This window comes from Perognathus longimembris, chromosome 6, assembly GCF_023159225.1.
Source record: "Perognathus longimembris pacificus isolate PPM17 chromosome 6, ASM2315922v1, whole genome shotgun sequence".
Lineage (NCBI taxonomy): Eukaryota > Metazoa > Chordata > Mammalia > Rodentia > Heteromyidae > Perognathus > Perognathus longimembris.
In genome coordinates this window covers 6,649,907-6,655,086 of record NC_063166.1, presented here as the reverse complement: position 1 = coordinate 6,655,086, position 5,180 = coordinate 6,649,907, and the positions used below count along the sequence as shown (strand labels likewise).

At 69.1% G+C, this 5,180-nt stretch overlaps 1 pseudogene; it reads left to right on the top strand.

Annotated features, from left to right (window-relative positions):
- Positions 1-1,338: 1,338 nt before the first annotated feature.
- The window catches only part of LOC125352456, a 6,672-nt pseudogene continuing 2,830 nt past the window's right edge, over positions 1,339-5,180 (top strand).

The following is a 5,180-nucleotide window of genomic DNA, read 5'->3' as shown; positions in this document are numbered from 1 at the left end:
GGCCTACTGACGTGCCTGAGTGCTGGGGTGTAGGTTTGAATCATCACTCTAGCCAGGCCTCCCCCCCCCCCTGCCCCCTCCAGCCCCCTGGCTTCAGTTCCCTGGCAACATCTGGGGGGGGGGGTGTCAGGAGGAACAAGGGCCTCTGTCTGCCCAGCTGCCTCTCCCCTCGGCCTCTGCCAGACTCAGCAGCGCATACGTGGGCTCCGACAGGTCCTCTTCCCTCCGGGTCACTGACTAAACCCCAGAACCACACAGATCCCGTTCTCAGCGCCACGAATTTGGTGCCAGGAAGTCTCCAAGGAAGCCTCCCTGGACACATCTCGAAAGGCCCCGGGCCACCTCGGAGCCCCAGGTCCTTCTGAAGTCTTCAGGCTGGAGAGAGGCTCCAAATGAGTACATAGTACACAATCACCCCCCCTCCCCAACCCCGCACACACACCGTGCGGTGCACAGCTCCGGCTCTCTGCCCGGGAGGCCTTTCCAGTCTCAACCTTTTGGGGTGGTCGAGACTTGGGGGTTCCTCCGCCCCTCTTCCCCAGGCCGGGGCCGCCGGAGCCCGGGCCGGAGCCGGGGTGTGCGCGCGGGGGTCACTAGAGGGCGCTCGGCCACCGCCGGGAGCTCGTGAACTTGGGCGAGCGGCGTCTGCGTGAGGACGCGGGTGTCAGAGCGAGAGCGCGTGTGCGTGCGCGCCTGTGCGGGGGGGGGGCGCAGGGGTCACCCCAGGGTCCCCGCAGACCCGCGTCTCTCCCCGCTCCGGCCGGCCGTCCGCCCTTCCCGCTCCCGCCGGTGTCCCTAGCAAAGGGGGCCCGAGGGGCTGGCTCTCGGGCCCCGTCCGCACACAGCCCCGACCCCCCCCCCCCCCCCGGGGAACGCGTCCGGCCGGGGTCCGGGGGGCGCAGGGGTCCATGGCGGGCTGCGGTCCCGGGCGGCGGGGGGCGGGGGGGTCTGTGCCTCCCCGGGGGCAGGGCCAGGGGCTCGCGGAGGGCGCGCCCGGCCCCGCCGGCACGCCGCGGCCACGCCCACGGGGTGGGGCCGGGGCGGGGCCACGACGGGGCGGAGCCCGCTCTCCTTATTTTACGCCGCCGGTGGCGCTGAGGACCGCAGAGGCTTGGGGCAGCCGGGCTGCGAGCGGGCCGTGCACGGGGCCGAGCCGAGCCGGCGGCAGCGCAGCTCTGTCGGAGACGCAGCGGCCGGGCGGACCGTCCCGCGGACTCGCCGACCTGCGGGGGCTCTGCGCGCCTCTTTTTTTTTTTTTTTTTCTCCTGAATTTTGGAGAACTATTGTTTTCTCGCTTAATTTATTATTATTATTTTTTACTTCCGATTCCTTACTTAAATCGTGCCGACGGTTTTGGGGAAGGCTGGTTCTCTCCCCGCCCCCCCCCCCATCACTTCGGATTTTGGACCCCAGCGGAGAGCTCCGCGGAGAAGTCGAGGCCAGAGCCAGGGACCCGGCCGGAGCGCGCGCCGGGGACCGGGCAGAGCGGCTGACCTGCTTTCGGGGGTGACCGCCGGCGCGCGGCGTGCGCCCTCCCCCTCGGGACCTCGCCGCGGACCAGTGGCGCTGACGGACAGACAGACAGACACCGCCCCCAGCCCCAGCGCCCCACCTCCTCCCCGGCCGGCGGGCGGGGCGGGCAGCTGACGGAGGACGCGGCGGCGAGCCGCGGGCAGGAGCCGAAGCCGGAGCCGGAGCCCGCGCCCGGAGGCGGAGTGGAGGGGATCGGGGCTCCCGGGATTGCACGGAAACTTTTCGTCCAACTTCTGGGCCGTTCTCGCTCCGGAGGAACGGTGGTCCGCTCCGGGGAAGCCCAGCCGAGCGCAGCCGGGAGAAGTAGTCCTAGCCGCGGCCAGGACACACCGCGGCCGGAGGAGGCGCGCCGGGAAGAGGAGAGGGGCCCGCAGTGGACGCTCGGCTCTCGGTTGCCGGGCGCATGGACCGGTGAGGCGGCCGTGTGCGCAGACACAGCCCCCAGCCACGCGCGCGCCCCAGCCCCAGCCCCAGGCCCGCGTCCGGGCCTCGGCTGCAGTAGGAAGCGGAGCCCGCCCAGGCGGAGAGGAGAGCGGGCTGCCTCGCAGCCCGAACCCGAGAGGAAGCACGCGCCGCGCCAGCCCTAGCCGGGCCTCCGAAACCATGAACTTTTTGCTTTCTTGGGTGCACTGGACCCTTGCCTTGTTGCTCTACCTCCACCATGCCAAGGTAAGCGGCCGTGCCCCCCCCCCCCCGGTGCCGCCGCGAGCGCCTCTCCGGCTGGGGACGTGCCTGCGAGCGAGCGCGCGCGTGGGGGGCTTGGCGCCCCACGCGGGTCCCGGGGCGCCGGGCGCGCGGCGTCCCCGTCTGTCGTCGAGCGCGGAGGGGGAGGGGGTGCGCGCTAGGTGGGAGGGCGCCAGGCCCGGCTCGCCGCCCACGCGGGCCCTGCCCCACCCACCGGAGTCTCCGCACGTACGATCCGGGCCCAGCGGAGGGCGGGAGCCGGAGGAGGAGGCCGAGGGGGGCTGGGCTTGCGCTGCCTGCGGCGGGCGGCTGAAGTTTGCTCCCGGTCCCGGGTTCCCCCCCTGGACCAACTGGAAATCCGGGCCGCGGGGGCGGGAGCCCGGGCCCCGCGGGCCGGAGGGGGGTGCTCGGACCTTGGACCGGGGGGGGGGGAGGGCAGAGGGCGTGGGGGGGGCAGGGCGCCGGGGGGAGAGGGGAGCCTGCTGTCACCCGGCCGCCCGGCCCCTCTTCGGCCCTTTTGCCGCGAGTTGGGCAAAAGTTTTGGGATGGATTGCGGCGGGGACCCCCCGGCTCGCGGGGCCACCTGCGCCGCGCCACCCCCGCCCGGCCCCGCTCGCGTCCCGCGCGGTGCCCGCCCTCCCCCGCCCCGCCCGCCTGGCCGGGCGCGCGCGGCGCGGAGCCGATTACATCAGCCCGGGCCTGGCCGGCCTCGTGTTCCCGGAGCCGCGGCTGCCGGAGCCGGGAGCCGCGGGGCCGCGGGCGGCGCCCCTCCCCCGCCCGCCCTCCGCGGGAAAGGTGACCTCGCGGGGTAGCCCCGGCCGGGGGACCCGGGGCGGCCACCGGGGAGGACTCTCCGGACGCCCCTTTGCCCCCCCGTTTCTTTACGAGCGAGTGGAGGAGCCCTTAGCCCCCTCTCGATTTTAGCCTCTCCGGGCCCCTCGGGCCCCAGAGGCCGGGGAAAGGATGGGAGCTGTCAGAAGTGGGGGGCCCCCGATCCCCCACCCCTGTCCTTTGTGGGAACTGTGTGAAGTCCTGACATGGCCCCGTGCCTCTCACTCTTCCCCAGCAGTTTCAAGTTAGCTGTGCTAAGCTTTTATGGGGGTCAGTGAAGGGTAAAACCCCACCTCACCCCGCGTTCCCCTTTCGGGGCCGGCTGGGCCGCGGCGGCCTGGGAATGGCCGTCCCTCCGTGCACCTTTGGCAGGAGCCCCTGCCAGCCTTGCACACACACTTTGTCCTGGCAGGACGGGGAATTGGAGCAGGTGGTTTTTTCTTTTTTCTTTTTTAGAACTCCGAACTTGCTTCTCAGGGCCCCTGGGGGGGGGACGGGGGAGGGCTTTTCTGATCCTCCCTCTGCCGCACTCAGCCGGGGTCCCCCCGGAGAGGAAGAGGAGGCGAGGAGGAAGGAAATGGGCAGGGGTCCCTGTGGCCAAGGGGAGCTCCTCAGACCCTGGCACAAAGGGCCTTGGCTCGAGGCCTCCGAGTGGGGAGGAGGGGCAGGAGTGGCTGCCCAGCCACAGTGTGACCTTCAGAGGCCCCCAGAGAAGGACACCTGGCCCCTCCCTGCCTAGAACCGCTCCTCCTGGCCCCCCCCCTTCCTGGCCTAGGAGGGGGCCCAAAGTTTCTGTTCCCTTTCCTCACTGGGGCTCTGGAGGGTTGGAGGGCCTAGGGAGAATGTTACCCTTTTTTTTGTGGGGATGGGTGAGGGGCTGGGGGGCTCCAATGGGGGGCTCAGCCCCCCTGGGGAGCTGGGGGGACAGTTATCGTTCCTTGAGAGGGGGCTTCCTCTGACCTTGGCCCTGGAGGCTAGGCTGGGGCAGTGTGGGAAAGGAGAAAGAGAGGTAGACCCTGGGACTTGCTCCTAGGGGAAGTTGAGGGGTCTGGGCTGCCCGAGGGCAGTTCTGCTGCAGGGGTGTGGGGTGTTTGAGAAGTGGGGGGCCCCCCCAGAAGGGCTAAGAAGCCTTTGCCTTCTTACTCGTCGTGCGGGGTCCACGTGGTTTGCTCTTGACCTTCACAGATTTGGGGATCTGGTGGGAGTGGGAAGGGCTGGGGGAGGCCTCACCCAGGGCTAGAACAGGGCCCCTCCCCCTGGGGGGGGGCTGGGCAGCATAAGCAGGAAAAGACCCCCTTGGAGCTCCTGTCCAGGTCAGAGGGGCTTGGGGTCAAGGTGGAAATGAGTGACCAGCAAGCAAGGTGCTGGAAATGCACCCAGGCTCTGGGGAGAAGAACGAGGCTCTCCCCTCCCCTCCCCTCCCCGGGGCCTTGCCTTCCTCCCGGGCTTTTCTCCTCTAAGCCACCTGTGGGCGCCGAGCGCTCCTGAGAACTGGGAGAGTTTGGGTGGGGGAGGGTGGCTGGTGCCCTTCGGTCCTCTGCACCCCCCCCCCTCCCGACACCAGCTCACCCTGGTATTTGTCATGTCAGCAGGAGAAGGTCACCATGTTGTTTTTCTCGCCCCCAGTCCTTCCTTCCTGCCCCAGTCCAAATTTGTCCTCCTATTTGACCTTAATACTTACCCATGGCTTTGGACCAGGGACTTGGGGGTAGTGACAGCAAAGAGAAAGCAGTGAGGGGGAGAGATGGGGACCTGGGCAGGGCAAAATTCGAGTGTTTGCCTCCTGCACTGTGACCCCCACCCCCATCCCCCGCTCTCCCCAACATCTGGCTAGCCTGTAACTCCTGTGGCTTGAACAGTGGAGCCCGCCATGGGTGGCAAGCGCACTCGGGGTCTGCAGGGACCCCTGAATATTCCCTTTGCTACTCAGAAGGCCTGGAAAAGCCAGAGGCCGGGGCTGGAGGGAGGCATGTAGGAGAAAGGGACCCAAAGGCTGGGCCCTGGCACTTCTGTCTCTGCTCATGCCAACATCTTACCCTTTGTTTCGTCCTCAGTGGTCCCAGGCTGCACCCATGGCGGAAGAACAGAAAAATCGCGATGGTGAGTCCCCTGGTTCTTGGTTGGGGGGGTCC